The following is a 19,550-nucleotide window of genomic DNA, read 5'->3' as shown; positions in this document are numbered from 1 at the left end:
ATCTCTGGTGCCTCTGCCTTTTCTAAAACCTGCTTAAACATCTGGAAGTTCACGGTTCACATATTGATGAAGCCTGGCTTGGAGAATTTTGAGCATGACTTTACTAGCGTGTGAGATGAGTGCAATTGTGCGGTAGTTTGAGCATTCTTTGGCATTCCCTTTCTTTGGGATTGGATTGAAGACTGACCTTTTCCAGTCCTGTGGCCACTGCTGAGTTTTCCAAATTTGCTGGCATATTGAGTGCAGCACTTTCACAGCATCATCTTTCAGGATTTGAAATAGCTCAATTGGAATTCCATCACCTCCACTAGCTTTGTTCGTAGTAATGCTCTCTAAGGCCCACTTGACTTCACATTCCAAGATGTCTGGCTCCAGGTGAGTGAACACGCCATCGTGATTATCTTCGTCGTGAAGATCTTTTTTGTACAGTTCTTCTGTGTATTCTTGCCACCTCTTCTTAATATCTTCTGCTTCTGTTAGGTCCATACCATTTCTGTCCTTTATCGAGCCCATCTTTGCATGAAATGTTCCCTTGATATTCTTCTGTACCTCAGACCAAATGTATATCGACATGTTTACATAAGATTGCGTCACAATGTCGGATAGAAAGTCTCTTTAGCTTCTGTGGGATTTTCACATCTATTAGATAAACGTTGAATAAACGGAAGTAGGTCAATTAGAAAGGAAAAAAAAAATCTTAAGATTCTTCACGGACGCCCAAATCTCTCTACAAAGACATACCTCGGTTTTAATTTCTGACCAGATGTTTAAAAATCGTATCTGAATAATATACTCATATTTCAGATGGGATAAACAGCATCATGGGAAAGACACAGGCTTTGGAATCAGACAAACCTGGGTTGTGAACAGGGCTCTGCCATCAATTAGCTGTGTGGCATTAGGTAATTTACCTACCTACCTCTTTCTTCATCTGCCATATGAAGACAATACTTATCTTGTGGGACATGCTCCCAGAGTCATAAGAAACCACACATGCTTAAAGATCAAGCACAGAGCCTTCCATATAGTAGAGGGGATCTTCTCAGCCTAGGGATCAAAGATGGGTCTCTAAGTCTCCTGCACTGGCAGAGGGGCTGTTTACCACTAGTGCCATTTGGGAAGCCCGTGACAAATGACGACAACGGCTATTAAATACAGTTTCACAGAACTCACAACCACAGTCCTCACTTCAAAAATAAGAGATTGGCAGCTTTGTTATGGGTCACTAAAATCTTTTCTGAAAATTTACTACTCTATTAAATCCAAAAGGCTGGAATCTACTTGTAATTATTCAAATGACCCAGAAAAAAGTTCCTTTATGAAGGCCAGATCCAACTGCTTCGATTTCTGGGCGTCTGGGTGGAAACTCTGGTTCCTGGATGCCGAAGACTACTCTGGCTTCATGGTAGACTATGTACAGATGGCTCAGGAGGGTCATTATTCTGTCAAGGGGTTATTTTGTCAGGAAATGTACAGAGATGCTAAGGCCGACGGTGTCTGTTCTTGTGTGAGGAGCCTGGTTGTGTGGGAAGCTGGCCATGCCCTTGTGTTGTTCGTGATGACAGAAGTGTGACAAAAGCGATAAGGGAAGCAACAAAACAGAAATGCTCGCTAATGAATAGGCAAGTAGGTCAGAGCATTTCTGTTGACAGTCATTTCTTCCTGCAGATAATCCACTCCTTTTATAGAGCCCACATTCTTGCCCATTAGACAACTCCACCCCACTCCCACCATTCACAACTTGAATTCGCTCTTTCACTCATCCCTGGAGGACTGGCAATTTGAAATGACTGTGTGGTGGCCCTGACTGACTGCTGTTGCTGTTGGGGAAAACAGCTAAACTTCCATGAAATACCTGGGTGTTTCACCAGAAGTGTTTCTGGCGACCTCTCACGGCTGTCTAGGGCTCACCCTGGCGGGCACACGCTGAGGCTGGCTGAAACTCCATTTAGCTCACATTGCTCCTGCAGGGGGACAGAGACCTTGCTCCTCATCCCCTTCCAGCATAGGCTGCTTCAGGGAGCCGTTCAAAGAATGGGAGCTGCCCCAGCAGAAAGGGTGGTGTACAGAAGCGAGCCCACACAGAGGCGCTCAACCGATCAACCGATGACGGCGAAAGCGCCATTTGCTCACGGCAGCCTCCCCTGACATCCCACCCGGTCACCTAGGCCAGAAGGAAGCCTGTACCTTCACAAGCACCAACAGGGATTTACAAACTGAACCTTTCAGCTCATTGGAAATTGAGTTGTCCTTCCAGCGTTCAGCTTTCAGATACTTGGTCATTATACACTTCTCGAACTCCACTGAGCAGTGCAGCATGGGACAGCCTGTGCTTCTTCCGTGTCGCTTACTTTGATCTCTGCTGACTCCTGTCAGCACTTCATAGGCTCTGATTAAGTCCAGCACTTCAGTGGCTGGGCTCCCACTCTCTGTCCGTTTACTCCCATGCTCTGGGCAGATCATTAATTTGCACATACTGTTCCCTCTGGTTAACAAGCCCTTCCTCCCGCCTTTATGCCTGATGTCTACTTGCCTTCTCAGAATCTATTCAAGGACAAGAAACTTGAACAGGTGCTTCATAAATGGGGATATTCAGCTGGCCAATAAATGTATGAAAAGATAATATTAATAATTATTAATATAATAAAAGATAATGTTAATAATTAATAATCAGGAAAATGCAACTTAAAAATCACTACAGGGTACCACTGAATGTCTGACCAAACAGCTAAAAGTAAAGATTGAAAATGTCAAGGTTTGCTGATGTGGAGCAATGAGCCTCTTCTACTGTGAATGAAACTGGTACAATCATATTGGAAAACTAGAATTTGTTGACTATAAGCATAACCTATGACACAGTAATTTCTCTTGTAGCCTTATCCTCAAAAGAAATTCCTGCACATGTATATTAAAGGACATATACAATATTTATGAGCAGCATAATTTCAAAATCACTGCAGATGGTGACTGCAGCCATGAAATTAAAAGATGCTTGCTCCTTGGAAGAAAAGTTATGACCAACCTAGACAGCATATTAAAAAGCAGAGACGTTACTTTGCCAACAAAGGTCCATCTAGTCAAAGCTAGGGTTTTTCCAGTAGTCATGTATGGATGTGAGAGTTGGACTATAAAGAAAGCTGAGTGCTGATGCTTTTGAACTGTGGTGTTGGAGGAGACTCTTGAGAGTCCCGTGGACTGCAACGAGATCCAACCAGTCCATCCTAAAGGAGATCAGTCTGGAATATTCATTGGAAGGACTGATGCTGAAGCTGAAACTCCAATACTTTGGCCACCTGATGCGAGGAACCAACTCATTGGGAAACACCCTGATGCTGGGAAAGACTGAAGGCGGGAGGAGAAGGGGAAGACAGAGGATGAGATGGCTGGATGGCATCACTGACTCGATGGACATGAGTTTGAGTAAACTCCGGGAGTTGGTGATGGACAGGGAAGCCTGGAATGCTGCAGTCCATGGGGTCACAAAGAGTCAGACACGACTGAGCAACAGAACTGAACTGAACACTAGAAATAACCCAAGTGACCATGAACAATAAAACGAAGTAAACTGAGGCAGACTTATAGAAGAAAATACTATACAGCAGTGAGAATTACTGAATTACTGCTTTGGGCAATAACATGGATTCATCTCACAAAGGCATTCTGCTGAGTGAAAGAAGTCAGACACCAAAAAAAAAATACACTGAGCAATTTAATTTAGTTGATGTTCAAGAGAAGGCAAAACTACCTTATGGTGTTAGAAGTTGCAATGGGGTTACCCTTGAAGAAGGAGGGATTGCTTAGTGATGGGGTAAATGATGGTGCCTTTAGGCATTGGGAATATTCTGGATTTGAGTGACGGTTATGTGGGAGGATTCACTTTGTGTACATACATCAAGCTACACACTCAGGCCTTGCATACTTTTCTGCATGTATGTCTAATTGAATAAAAATTTTTAAAAGGGTGTGTGGGTAGCGCGAGAGAGGAGAGTCCATGTGACAGTTGGCTCCTCCAGGGGCCATGTCTGACCCTCCATCTTTTGTACCAGGGCCATGGGAGAATGCAGGCTTGCCAAATCTCTTTCCCAGCCCTCCAACACACTGTACACTGGTTTGCTTCTCTGAGCTCTGTCTAGCAGGAGATTTAAATGTGTGTGGTTTCTTATGACTCTGAGTGCATACCTCAGAGGTGTTCAATAAGTGTTGGCTGATGAATTTCCTCTTAGCTCTGTAAACACAAAATTCACCTTTGTCATTTTGTTTATTACACTTGGTTTTATACCCAAGTGCCATTCCACAGGTGCCATTAGGAACATGGGCCCATATTTATTTATATCAAAGCCTACATACAACCAGGGCCTCCCTGGTAGCTTAGTCAGTAAAGAATCCGCCTGCAACACAGGAGGCCAGGGTTTGATCCCTGGGTCAGGAAGATCCACTGGAGAAGGAAATGGCAACCCACTCCAGTATTCTTGCCTGGAGAATTCCACAGACAGAGAAGGTCCATGGGGTTGCAAGGGTCTGACACAGCTTAGTGACTAAACCACCACCACCACTACAAACATCCTACATTCATTTACAAAAACAAACCAAAGCTGTATCTGGATGATTAGCAACTGAACTACATTTCTGAGCACCAAAGAAGAATCTGATATCCTGCTCTGTCATTTGGCAGTAACCTATCTTGATTAATTTCATTGATTAAATGGCCCCAAATGGTAAGTTTAATTTGGCTTCCTTAGAGAAGACATTCAGAGAAGGCAATGGCACCCCACTCCAGTACTCTTACCTGGAGAATCCCATGGATGGAAGAGCCTGGAAGGCTGCAGTCCATGGGATCGCTGAGAGTCGGATACGACTGAGCGAGCAACTTCACTTTAACTTTTCACTTTCATGCGTTGGAGAAGGAAATGGCAACCCACTCCAGTGTTCTTGCCTGGAGAATCCCAGGGACGGGGGAGCCTGGTGGGCTGCCATCTATTGGGTCGCACAGAGTCAGACACGACTGAAGCGACTTAGCAGCAGCAGAGAAGACATTAACCAAGGGATATGTAAATCCATCTATTTAACCTTCACATTTCTCCCTCCCTTCTTCCTATCCTTCAGACAGTGTTGACATACAGGCCTGTTTCTAGGCTGATCAGTCTACCTCACCTTAGCCCTACTGAGGCTGCTCTTGGGCCACATTAGCCCACATTTTTGCTCACTGATGGAGCTCAAAGCAATAGATCACAAAGAGAGCCTCTGTTCTCAAATGTTATTCAGGTAGCTTTTAAGTGGGAGCTACTGGAAAAGACTCTGATGCTGGGAGGGATTGGGGGCGGGAGGAGAAGGAGATGACAGAGAATGAGATGGCTGGATGGCATCACGGTGATGGACAGGGAGGCCTGGCGTGCTGTGATTCATGGGGTCGCAAAGAGTCGGACACGACTGAGCGACTGAACTGAACTGAACTGACTGTGCTAAAGTAGTGTTTTCCAAATGAATAAGATCAAGAATTAATTGAAACATTCATTAAAAATATAGAGTTTTAGACTTTCCCTGGAGATACTGATTCAGGAGATCTGGGTTGAGGACAGGGAATGTCACTCAGCTATTTTTATTCGACAATTTAAGGAAACATCAGGTTCAACCATCAGCGATGTCTCTCACTGGGTATTCAGGAGCAGAAGAGGGAAAAGCTATTAGCTACTGCAACTGCCTTGGTTGGCTAAGGGTCAAGTATATTGACTCTTTTTGTAACAAAAATTAAGTGCTGGAAAAAAAGTTGATCTACATAATAAGTATTTCACATTAGCATAATATTGCCATTGAAATATAGATTTCAAAGTCTTCTCAGAATGCATTTGAAAAGTATGAAAAAATATTCCATTTAGAAATACTTTCTAAATTTGATAGTGACTCCTTTTTATCCTCTCTTCCAGAGTTAGAAACATTTTCACTAACTATAAGCTCTTTTCTATCTGCTACCCTCCAACTGCACACTTAAACTTCTATATGCTAAAAGATGTTTTTAGCATACCACCGAGGTGTCAGAAATGAAATCTGAAATCATATAGAATATTAAAAAAAAAGAAAGTAGATTCAGTGTAGCTATCTTAATTGTGGGAAAAAATAAAATATTTTTAAATTTAATGCCTAATTCAAGGCAAAAAGAAAAGACATAAGAAGTATGACTTGTAGAAAGAATCTTTTCCAGCAGAATATTAGTTTGGTAGCTGTTAATACTATTATTAATCTTGTTGTTTTTCAGTAGTAAGTCGTGTCTGACTCTTTGCAACCTCATGAACTAGCACACCAGGTTCCTCTGTCCTCCATTATCTCCCAGAGTTTGCCCAAATTCATTTCCATTGAGTCAGTGATGCTATCTAACCGTCTCATCTGCTATCAGTCCCTTCTCCTTTTGCTTTCAATCTTTCCCAGTATCAGGGTCTTTTCCAAAGAGCTGGCTCTTCACATCAAGTGGCCAAAGTATTGGATTTTCAGCTTCAGCATCAGTCCTTCCAATGAATATTCAGGGTTGACTTCCTTTAGGATTGACTGGTTTGATCTTGCTGTCCAAGAGACTCTCAAGATTCTTCTTTAGCACCACCTTGAAAGCATCAATTCTTTGGCACCCAGCCTTGTTTATGGTACAACTCTCACATCCACACACGACTACTGGAAAGACGGTAGCTTTGACTATATGGACCTTTGTTGGCAAAGTGATGTCTTTGCTCTCTAGGTTTGTCATAGGTTTCCTTTCAAGGAGTAAGGTCTTTTAATTTCATAGCTATAGTCAACATCCACAGTGGTTTTGGAGCACAGGAAAATAAAATCTGTCACTATTTCCACTTTTCCCCCTTCTACTTGCTATGAAGGGATGGGACTGTATCCCATGATCTTAGTTTTTTGAATGTTGACCTTTAAAGTCAGCTTTTTCACTCTGCTCTTTCACCTTCATTAAGAGGCTCTTTAGTTCTTCACTTTCTGCCATTAGAGTGGTATCATCTGCATATCTAAGGTTGCTTCCTCCATGAATATTATTAATCTTATTAATCCTCAAATCCATTTTTAATGTTTCCTTTTGAATGTAACATTTTTAGTCATTTTATCTTTTCTTCTGAACTTTGCAACACTTACTTTTGGCAGTAATTCACTTAACACTTGCTTTTTATGGTCTATAGGAGCCATGTTTAGGCCATGGGAGAGCTGGTTCTTAGGCTGTGCTTGGACTTTAACCAACCAGGTGTAAAACCTTAGCCACGTGAGTAAGCTCTCAGGGACTTATTTTCCTCATTTTTGTAAACATAAAAAAGGAAAAGAAAGAAAGGGCAGAGAGATTGGAGGAGAAGATTTCTATGGTCGGTTCCAGTTCCAAATTTTCTGATTCTTTAATTATCCATTTTCCAGATAAAAGAGGTTGGGGAATATTATTCAGCCTTAAAAAGGAATGAGATTTTCTGGCATATGCCTCAAATGAACCTTGGAAATATTATCCTAATTATAAGAAGCCAGGCTTAAAAAAACAAGTATTGTATGATTCCACTTATATGAGGGACCCAGAATAGTTAAATTCGTAGAGACAGAAAGTAGAATGGTGGTTACCAGGGCTGGGAGAAGCTGGCAATCAGGAGTTATTATTTAATGGATCCAGAGTTTCAATTTGGGGTGATAGGAAAGTTCTGGAGATGGATAGTGATGATGGTTGTATAACAGTGGAAATGTACTTAATGCAAGAGAAATGCACACTTGAAATTGGTTAAAATGGTAATTTTATGTTATATGTATTTAACTACGATTTTTAAAGAGTAAAACACAAAATTACAAGTTCAAAAAGACATACATGTCAAAAGCTTTTAATGTTTATCATCAATCTAATAAGGAAGGGCATAATAAATACTGTTGGTTGAATGAAAAAAAAAAGGTTGTGGAGAAGTCATGAAAATTAAGTTGAAAAAGAGCACTAGGCTCTTTGCCTTGTATTTGATTTTACACGGCAGTCACACTGGTTTTATCATTTTGGCTGTGTTGTGTGGCATACAGAATCTTAATTCCCCAACCAGAGATTGAACTCATACCCCCTGCATTGGGAGCAAGGAGTCTTAACCACTGGACTGCCAGGGAAGTGCCCACACTGGTTTTTATACTTAAATTGTGTTTCTGGGTTACAGTGGTTTGGGTTAGTGAACCTTATGAAGAAGGCCTAAGCCCCTGACCCCAATTCTAACTGTTCTCTAACAGGTTTTAAGTTCCTTGTGAGCAGGACACAATTTTTTCATTTCCTCATGATACACAGTGGGAATTCTGTAATTTAACTGACTAATATCATTTCATTTGAGATAAACATGTTTAAAAGGATTTTATTGCACTAAGATTAATCTGTAAGGGTTTATTCATTATGTAAATTTTAGGATTATAACTGTGAGGAAACATGATTCAAAGCAGTTCTTAATACATTTTAGAAGATGGTTATTATTATTTATTATTTATTTATCATGACCTAAATAACATGACCTAAAACATATTCTCTGAATATTATAGCAAGAAAGCAAAGATCACAGATCACATTATGTGTCATTTTGGCAGACTGGGTTTCTGGCAGCCTATAACTTATCGTTCTACTTCCATTTTGTAGAGGTGAACGTTTATTTTTAACAGATATTTAAGGAACACAAAGAAATAGCACCTTTTACTTGAAAAGGTCAAAATACTACAACGATATAATAAGTTCATTAAAACCACTCCAATACATTAATATACTAAATGCGCTTGCATTCTTATTAATCCTGAAACTACAGGTAATTGTCTAAGCTGGTTAATATTTATCTTCTTGATCTCATTTTTCCATTTCTATTTCCCTCATTTTTTGCTATTCATGGAAGCTTACAGTCAGCCATATTTTAAAAACAGATCTTTCATGATTCCCAGATCAAACTGAGATTATATGGGATTATATGTCATTCTGGCAAACTGCAAGGAGTTAACCAGAGGGGCTTTCTAGAATTTGAGAGATATTCTATTTTTGAAACTACTGATAATTAAAAAACTTTAAGTACATTAGGATTACCTTAACCATATTAAATAACATTCTCCTTTAGTCACTTGAATTTAATCCTTTGCTTATTACAGCTCTCATTAGTATCAAGGGAAACCTACCATCATCACTCTGCAAAGAAAATGACAAATTTAGGTATCTATTGATAAAGTTAGCAAACACTTACATTAACTTAAACTTGGATAATTAAGTTAAAATATTTTAAATACTGAGTTGATTAAAATGAAAACAAGAAAGCAAGGAACCCTTTTCCACCTTTCAAAAAGAAAAAAGACTGAAAGAGTGAAAAAGAAATACAGACAGAAAGAAATGAATACTTTCCATGTGGTGTTCATCTGAATGAATTATTTTATAGATAATTAATATTTTACTTTGTCAATTCATTTTCATATATAATTAACCACATTTTATGCCCAAGTTTTGTTTTTTGTTCTTTTTTAGATGGTGTTGGGTCATTTTAATAAAAGTTATAAATAAGTTACTAAAATTTGCATGCTGGTCTTCCCTGATTAGGAACACAAAAGAAGTAACGAATAAGGCTGTTACAGGAAAGAGAAATGATCGGGTACAATGTTTTGCTGTAGATTACTTTCACAGTAACCTGCACTAAATATCCATTAATAAAATGCTCTTATAACATTAAAGAACTTGAATTAAGATTGCCGACCACAAAAAAGACTGAACATGTAAAAATCTTTGCTAAATTCAATCACCCTGGAAGGCCTGACTAAAAACGATATAAAAGTTTCAGATTTCCTCAATGTGTGACATTATCACATTAACCACAGCTTCCATTTATGAACACGTTATCTTCAGGAATGCTAACAGATTATATCAGCAACAGTTATTGCCCATCTGTGATTACCAATCTTGCCTTTTTTGTTTGTTTTGGTTTTCCCTTTTAAATTTTTATCATTTTGACCTATTTTAAGTATCTTCTTTCCCTTAGAAATTCTGATTCAGGAAATCCCAGGCAGCAAACTGGAAGTCTTTTTTTAAAACCAATGCTATCCTCCCTTCCACTCACGTGCCCTCTAGTCCCTAGGTAATTTTAAAAATTAGACAAGTTCGGGAACCACTACCAATCCATTCTAAAGGAGATCAGTCCTGGGTGTTCATTGGAAGGACTGATGCTAAAGCTGATGCAATACTTTGGCCACCTCATGCGACAAGTTGACTCACTGGAAAAGACTCTGATGCTGGGAAAGGTTGGGGGCGGGAGGAGAAGGGGACGACAGAGAATGAGATGGCTGGATGGCATCACCGACTCTGTGGACATGAGTTTGAGTGAACTCCGGGAGTTGGTGATGGACAGGGAGGCCTGGCGTGCTGTGATTCATGGGGTCGGGGAGAGTCGGACATGACTGACTGACTGACTGACTCACCAATCGTGAGAGATGAGAAACAAAGCACCCTCAGCTCTTCCTTCATCTCTAAACTCCAAATCAAACAAAAGCATCAATCTAGAGAGTTTTCTTTGCTTCATTATTTTAAGCAATTAATTAATGCTTAAGCAATTTAAGATTCAAAATATTTTAACAAGGACATTTATTGAGGACACATCTAGAAAAATTTCATATATATATATCCTCACACTTAATAAATGAAGACACATGGTTTTATTAATCACTTTATAGAACACCATTATCTCAGGCAATTTGTCTACAAAATGAAATGGATTAAGACATAAACTCTAATCGGTATCAGAGACAGAAATAAAAGCAGAAAGAAATACATAATGAATACTGTATAGCTTTTGTTTAACAGGCCTTATATTTCAAATTAGACATGATTTTTTTTTCAGAACTACCACAAGTATAGCTGTAATTTAAATCTATAATAAGACATTTCACATTAAATAGTATGAGTTCAAGCTGCCATTTCCAAACAAGTGGTGATTTAGTCCAAAAGCTTGAAAAGAAATGGTAGCTTATTATATGAAAAAATAAATTGTAACTTTATGCATTTTACATCTTCTTCATGACTATGATTAAGAATTAACTTCAAGAGTAGTTTAAAAATCCACAAGAGTAGATTCTAAGAATACAAACAAGTATCTGTCTCGAAAAAACGAACTCTATTACCTTTCTCCCCCTAATATTCCCTATTTTAAAAGGTAAAAAAAGGTCACTTAGCTAAGTCATCAGTCAATAGTGGTTCGGTAGATTATTTTCATCATTAGACTATTATCAGGCTAAGTAGGGCTGATCCTTATCAACTTCTTTGGTGTTTAAAGCTAGGAGTCACAGGAAAAAAGTGAAAAAAAAGTTTTATCCAACATGTGGGATGCACTCAAGAGGTCTATCCACACAGCCTTAACCCACTATTCTGTGGAAGTGAACGCATTCACACAGCGGGCAAACCTCTGCTTATTCAACGCTTTAAAAGTAGCTTTAAAACGGAAAATCCCCCCAATACTCTAGTCGTTTCTATGTATTCTTCATGAATGTAATAAATAGTCTAGGGATTTTTTTTTTCACGCTCTTTGTGTCTTAACAATATACTTAATTCGGCCAAAACCCACATAAAATGTTTTCCCCTTTGGTCACACCAAATAACTATGCACATCTCACAAAACCGCCTTTCAAAATGCAGAGGATTAAAAGCAAGAAGGCAAAGACTTCTAAATATAGTCCCTTCATGTTTATTTTACACTCATCTTAGGTCACTAGCGTCAGCCAACAGCGATGGACACTTGGAAGCATCTCTCAAAGCAAAACCAAGGGGCGCTTGACAGCTAACGTCATCTACCTGTTGAACCCGGGCCACTGCGCTCGGCTACAGTCAGATCAGCTTCTACGACTTAAAAATGCTAATGATCGAATTAAAAAAAAAAAAAATGTTGTTTGCCAGTCTTTCTTCCTTCCGTCTATTGCTTTCGGGCAGTTTCTGCGGAACCGAGGGAGCCGGAGGACTCGCGAGCTCCTCCGCCCGGCTGGCAGCCGCAGCGAGCGGGCCGGGCCGGGCGGCGGGCTCGCCGCAGCGGACGGTCATCACAGGCCGGGCGGAGCGGCCAGGCGCCCTCCCAAGCCAGATTCGCTCACCTGCCGTGCGGAGAGGCGAGGGGTGCGTGCTGGTCGCCGAGCGGGAGACCCCGATCCGAGCAGGAAGGGAGGCTGTGGCGCCGGGGCCAGGGGCGCGTAAAGAGGAAAACGTATTACCCAAGCCGGGATGCGGAGCCCAGAAGGAGGCTGCAGCCTTTCCCTCCAGAAACGGAAGAGGCGGGGGAGGAGGAGGCGGAAAGCGCGGAGGAGGCGGCGGCCGCGCGTGCGAGGCTGGCGAGGGGCGCCGGGCGCGCGGCCGCGGGCGCGGCTCCCGGGCGAGGGGCGGGCGGCGCGGCGCTGGGCGTCTGAAAGCCGGGCGCACCGGGCGGCGCGCGGCCGGGATCGCCGACCGCAGCATCCGCCGAGCCGCCGCCCCTCGCGCACCCGGGGCCGCGGCGTGCAGAGCCGCGGGGACGCCTCGGGGTCCCGGGGCGAGGCGGGCATCCCACGCCTGCCTGCCCGGGTCTGCAAAGTCACAAGTGGAGCGTGATGATTCAGAGGGGGTGCCAGGAAGAGAAGGGCTCCAGGGGCACCCAATCCACTGTTACTGTTTTGTTCTTGCAATCGCCCACAAATTCGGTTTTAGTATCTTCCTCCTCCATTCTTCCGTCCTCTTTTTTTTTTTTTTTTGAGGATTATGGGTTTGACGAACGGGTTGGCAGCTGTGAAGATGGACTTCCTGCGGGTGACAATGGGGTCCCATTGTTCTACTAGAAATGTCAAGCGTGCGGGTTGTTCGGCAAATCCTCGCAGCCTCTCATGGGCGCTTGACTTACACGGTGTGGGCCCAAGGCCACCTTGACCGGAAGCACACCGTGGGTAGGAAACTCTTCTCTCTTAAACGCTTTAAACTGTGGGATTCAGCATACCTTAAGGATGGTTTTCAATGGTAGGTGGAGATAGGAATGAGTGGTGACGGGGAGAAGGGTAGACATTTTTAAAGGGCTACAGAGTTTTGAATAGAAGGGGGCTGGCTGGCGGCCCAGCAGGCTGGATGTGGTTAGTGAGCACCCTGGGCCTTCTAAAGCCTTCGCACATCCTGTCACTTCGTGGCATACCTAAGAAATGATCACGTCCGCAGGACCCCAAATGGCGAACAGGAGGCTGTTCATGTAGGAGGGACTGTGCCCTTCCACCTTGGAGGGCAGAGGAGACCACTGTCTATATACTCATTCCCTGGCATGGAATTACAGTGCTCTGTTTTAGTGTTCTGCTGCTGCTAAGTCACTTCAGTCGTGTCCGACTCTGTGTGACCCCATAGATGGAAGCCCACCAGGCTCCCCCGTCCCTGGGATTCTCCAGGCAAGAACACTGGAGTGGGTTGCCATTTCCTTCTCTTTAGTGTTCTAGCTACCAGATTTTCTGATCTCCATTTCCCCAAACCTCCTGAGTTGTCAACACCTGGTCTTCAAGGTAGTGGGGAACCGCCAAGAGGGGCCTGGAGTAATGCTCAACTTGTCATAGTCCAGGAAATGATGCTTAAAAGGTTAGTCTCCCAGACAGAACACATCTTTTTGCTCCCAGCCTGCTTCTGTGATGTCTGACTAAGACAGCTTCTCCTCCTTCCCATCCTTCTCACCCCGACTCCATTACTGGGCTTTCACTCACTAGCAAGTCCAGCTGATTCATTCTTTCTTCTCTCTCCAGATTCATTTTTTAGATCCATCCCCTTGGGGCTCGTTAGGTCCATTTCCTTTGTTATTGTTTATTTATCATTATCATATCTAGTCCCATTTCTATCTATGATGGAAAAAGGTCAAGAAATAGTTTGAACATGATATTTGGAAGTAAAGAAGCAAATACCAGAGTAGTGAAAGCAAAGAATTTGCCCTGAGGGAGGAGGAACTGGGGGAGTGAAGGGTGGAGCAGGATGTTTTTGTGACAAAGCTGTGTACATCTACAACTGAATCTATTCCACTTTCCACTTTGCTACCACAGAGCTCACCGTACATTGCCTGTCTCAGTGGGTTGCTCGCTTAAAAGCCTTCGCTGGCTCCCACTTCCCCGGTCGTATGGAGAGCAAGCTTCTAGGCAAAGCTCTCTCCCCCTTCAATCTGTCAACCCTGCCCCCCTCACACTTGACACCCCGTTTTACCACACCACATCTAGTTTCCTAAATGCATAAATTTGTTTCATTCCTTTGTGCCTTTATACACGTTATTTATTTTGCCTGGAGTATTCTCTGCTGCTGTGATAATAGCTAATGGCACGAGCTAAGTACTTTTGTCTTTTATACTTCTTCATTCCTATATCAATCCTATGGTAGGATTACTGTTAATCTCAATTTAATAAACAACAAAACTGTGACTTAGGTTAAGCGATTTACTTGACTATGTAGCATGCCTGTGTGGTGAGTCCCTTCAGTCGCGTTCAACTCTTTGGGACCCTATAGACTGTCTGTCCATGGGATTCTCCAGGCAAGAATACTGGAGAGGGTTACCATGCCCTCTTCCAAGGGATCTTCTCAACCCAAGGACTGAACCCAAGTCTCTTATGTCTCCTGCCTTGGCAAGCAGGTTCTTTACCACTAGGCCTACCTGGGAAGCCCAGAGTGGTGAGACCACATTTGAACTCAGCAGTATGACTCCAGGACTCACATTATTTTACCTGTTCATACTTTTAAAAAATTCTCAGACAGGATTTAAAGTTTGAGCAGGATTTAAAGTTTTTTAAAAAATCTTAAAAGTGAAAAGAAAAAAAATCTTAAAAGTGCCAAGAGAAAATATAAGTGAATTGCTTTTCATCTCAAAGTAAGTGTGGAACAAAGGATAAAATTACAAAGGAAAGTGACAGATCCGACTATGGAATTTTTAACTTCTTTCATCAAAGAAACCCATACAGTGAAAGTAAAAACTATTCCAAAATATACAATATGGGGACTTCCCTGGTGGTCCAGTGGTCGAGACTTCACCTACCAGCGCAGGGGCTGTGGGTTCAATGCCTGGTTGAGGAGCTAAGCTCCCACACGCCTTGTGGCCAAAAAACCAAACCATAAAACAGAGGCAGCAAGCAGCGCTTCCCGTAGTCCAGGGGTTAATGCTCCACACTGCCACAGCAGCAGGCTTGGGTTCAATCCCTGGTCAGAGACATTTCACATGCCATGTGGTCTGGCCCAAAAAAACCCCAGGGGCAACACTGCAACAAATCCAATAAAAACTTAAAAAATGGTCTACATTAAAAAAAATCTTTAAAAATGTGCGTTATATATGATAGATGAAAGGGTAACATCCTTATTTAATAATAAGATCTTAAAAATAAAATATAAATATCTTGTTTTTAAAAATGGGCAAAATATAAATTAGTTAAATCATGAAAGTCAAATGCAAATGGCCAAAGTATTTTTAAGAGAAGTGAAAATGTAGAATTATAATGCACCTTCAAGGGAGTAAGGGAATAGAGCTAATGATTCGGGCCACCGACCCTTGAGACAGGATGTGTGGCGAATGAACAAGCTCACTGCTGAGAAAGCATAACTTACCTCAGTGTTTCTGGAGGGCAGTTTGGCAGAATTCAGTAAAAGCCTCAAAAATGTTCACACCCTTGGACTCAAAAATTATATTTCTGGGAATTCATAATGCAGGGATTGACAAATATTTCTATAAAAATCCAGACAGTAAATACTTTAGGCTTTGCAGACCACATACGTCTCTCCTGCTTTTCTTCTTTGTGTGCTTTTTTTTTTTTTTTAACTCTGCAAAAATATGAAAGCCATTAGCTTGAATGTTGTAGAAAAACTGGTTGTGGCCTAAAATTGGCCCGAGGTCAGTAATGCGTGCAAAGAGTTGACTGCAAGAAAGTTCATCAAGGTGAATTTGGTAACAGTCCAAAAGAGAAAGCAACTAAATGTCTGAGGATAGAAATTCACTCCAACCAAGTGTGAAACAAGTTTTTTAAAAGTTTTTAAATGTTTAAGAAATTTTCAGAATGATATTTGTTGCATGATATACTATTCATGGTTTGTTGAATGGAAAAATACAGTGTACCAAAGAATATCTGTTATCCCAAATACAACATAATTATGTGTATGGTGGTGGTGGTTTAAATGATAAATTGTGTCCAACTCTTGCAACATCATAGACTGTAGTCCACTAGGTTCCTCTGTTCATGGGGTTTTCCAGGCAAGAATTTGGGAGTGGGTTGCCATTTCCTTCTCCAGTGGATTCCTGACCCGCGGATGGAACCTGGGTCTCCTGCACTGCAGGCAGATTCTTTTCTGACTGAGCTACCAGGGAAGCCCAATTATGTGTATATATGCACAGAAAAAGAGGAAAAATATAAGATGTTGATAGTGGTCTTGGGGTGGGGGTGAGATTGTAGCTATCTGGGACTCTTTGTTGTATGTATATGCTTCCAATAGTGAATATGTAATTGTTTTTGAAATAAGTAAAAATAGAAACTTTGCTTGGGCAGCAACAAGGCCTTTAGTTGACAGTTTCAGAAAATCTTCCCCAAATTCACTTTCCCTCTCTCTGTGTACTCCCTGAATACACAATGATCTTTTGAGTACCATTATTTATTTCACTGGAGAATGGTCAGTACCTTTATTTAGCTATGCATTCCGCTGTTATTGGACATCTGGGTTCCCAGTATCCCATATTGTAAGTATGCTGGTTAATTCCTACTTGCTGTCTGCCAGATTTGGTTTCCTTCCTCCTCTGCCGGACTCTGTCCTCAAAAGGCAGAACTTTCAGAGACTATTTTCTTTGGGCTCTCTTGCCAGCTGGCTTCCTCTGAGAATTGGCCAGTGGGTGAACCAACAGTAGATTGAAAGTGAAAGTTGCTCAGTCGTGTCCAACTCTTTGAGACCCCATGGACTACACAGGCCATGGAATTCTCCAGGCCAGAATACTGGAGTGGGTAGCCTTTCCCTTCGTCAGGGGATCTTCCCAACCCAGGGATCGAACCCAGGCCTTCTGCATTGCAGGCGGATTCTATACCAACTGAGCTATCAGGGAAGCACAACAGTAGATTGGAGAGTAGCAAAAGGAAAAAGGAGGAAGGTTGGGGGATTTTTTCCCCCCACCTCTTTTTATTTTTTTGTTTTTTGATGTTTTGGGCCTCTAAGTTTCCTGCAAGGCAGCCCCTACCACTGTGCTAATTTGATCTCCTCTCCTTATCCCTTGGGGCTTCCCAGATGGTACAGTGGTGAAAGAATCTGCCTGCCAATGGAGTAGATGGAATAGACCAGGATTCAGTCCCTCGGTTGGGAAGATCCCTTAGAGTAGGAAATGGCAACCCACTCCAGTATTCTTGCCTGGAAAATTCCATGGACAGAAGAGCCTGGTGGGCTACAGTCCATGGGTTTGCAGAGAGTCGGGCACAACTGAGCACACACACACACACACTTATCCCTTATCACACACTTATCCCCACTTATCCCTTGGGCTTCCCTGATGGCTCAGTGGTAAAGAATCTGCAAGCAAATGCTAGAGATACGGGTTCAATCCCTGGGTTGAGAAGATCCCCTGGAGAAGAAAATGACAACTCACTCCAGTATTCTTGCCTGGGTAAATCTCACGTACAGAGGAGCCTGTCTGTTTACAGTCCATGGGGTCACAGAAGAATCAGACATGACTTAGCAACTAAAAACAACCTTATCCCTTCAGTCCTAGCAGTGGTAACAGCTTCTTACTGTTGCAAGATTTGAGTACCTTCACATTGAGTTGTTTCCCTTCACCCAACCCTACACCTAACCCTAAGTTTCTGTAAATAGTCAGCTCAATAAAATCTCTTCTGTTGAAGCACCTAAGTAGAAGTTGGTTCCCGTTAAGACAGGTTGATGGAAGAACATTGGTGAACACCATAAAACAGGAATCTTTTATTTTGTATGTATCATATTTTACATCTGAGCTTTCAGGTATTGGCAAGGTAATTATAGAAAGATTTACAAGTTTCCTGAAGCAGGAATTTGAATTGCTGTGAGGCCAGTGTTTGGGAATGTAACACTCTGACTTCTCCAGACCACTTCTCAGACGTTTTTTGAGAAGGAACACTCCGTTGCGTTTTATTGAAGACATCATACGCTACAGTATGGTGGTGTTAAAATTTGATGTTTTTAGTGGAATCTGTAAGGAAATATTCTTAAATATCAGGTATGCCATATAAATGAGACAAAAGTCATATATAGATTTTGGAGAAGCTTCTTTCTCATCTTTGAACCAGACCTTAGGACATCCCTGCAGAATCCCAGGGCTCCTTGGAACACAGTTTAAAAATACAGATTTGGAGAGTCCAAGAGTCTGGAAGATATATCCTTCATAAATATCAAGTGTCTAGTGTATTTCTCTAGGTTAGATTCCTAGAATCACATGATTTTGCCCATTGCCCTTCAAAACCCTCCTCACTGTGAGTGATCTTGCTTTTCTCATTATTGCATCTATTATGAAATATAAAAAACCCTCCACATTTCCTAGTTTCTCATCCCAGTTTTAATTGCATTTTTATTATTAGTGAATTTTTTTCCCTTGTCTATTTACCATTTGTATTTCCTTTTACCCTCTTCCTTCCCACCTATTTTTAGCTGCATTTTCATGTTTGGCCATTTTTTATTTATTCAATACATATTTTTTCTTTAGTTATCGTTTATAAGGAGGATGATTGCTTTGCAATGTGCTGGTTTCTCTTGTACAACAATGTGAAAGAGTCATAAGTGAAAGTGTTAGTTGCTCTTTTGCGACCCCATGGACTCTAGCTTGCCAAGGCATCTACGTCCATAGATTTGTCCAGGCAAGAATACTGGAGTGGGTAGCCATTCCCTTCTTCAGGGGATCTTCCTGACCCAGGGATCAAACCTGGGTCTCCTGCATTGCATGTGGATTCTTTACTGTCTGAGCCAGCAGGGAAGCCCACATATATATATATATATCCCCTCGTTTTTGAGACCCCCTCTCCCTTCCTATCCACTCCAACACAAGACGACCCTGTGTTAAATAGCAGCTTCCACATATAATTCCTTGTATCTTGGTATTATGCTGATGAATATAAATGATAAACAATACAATTATGCCTCTGCCCCAATGGAGCTCACAAACTAGTGATATTGTAGTCTTACTATTTATCCTGTTTAATTCAATTAACAATACAGTGCATATGGCAACTCTTTGTCACATTTGTTGTGAGTAATTTGTTATGATGAATTTTTATTACAAATTTAAAAATTTGTTTGTGTAGTTAAATCTATGAGTCTTTATGTTTATGCCTAGAAAATCCTTTTACAACCAAAGATCAGATCAATATTCACTTTTATTTCTCCTGCTGTTTTTCACTATTTGATATTTTAGATTTAAATCTTTAATAATCTGTGAGTTTTTAAAGTCTTTATTGAATTTGTTTCAATATTGCTCCTGTTTTGTCTTGTTTTTTTGGCCGGGAGGCATGTGGCTCTTAGCTTCCTGACCAGGGATCAAACCTGCATGCCCTCCATTAGAAGGCAAATTCTTAACCACTGGACTGCCAGGGAAATCCCTAGAGGT

The 19,550-nt window shown here is 41.5% G+C and overlaps 1 protein-coding gene across 1 annotated transcript in view; it reads right to left on the bottom strand.

The window, feature by feature from the left end:
• INPP1 (inositol polyphosphate-1-phosphatase) overlaps window positions 1-12,402 on the bottom strand; it is a 30,068-nt gene extending 17,666 nt beyond the window's left edge. The window contains exon 1 of the mRNA XM_055398191.2: window positions 12,079-12,402. The gene's annotated coding sequence lies outside the window, so the exon portion shown is untranslated. The remainder of the gene's footprint in view (window positions 1-12,078) is intronic.
• Window positions 12,403-19,550: the final 7,148 nt, after the last annotated feature.

The sequence above is a fragment of the Moschus berezovskii genome, chromosome 2, assembly GCF_049115385.1.
Source record: "Moschus berezovskii isolate FMDL1 chromosome 2, NW_MosBer_1.0, whole genome shotgun sequence".
Lineage (NCBI taxonomy): Eukaryota > Metazoa > Chordata > Mammalia > Artiodactyla > Moschidae > Moschus > Moschus berezovskii.
This window is presented reverse-complemented; position numbering and strand designations above follow the sequence as displayed.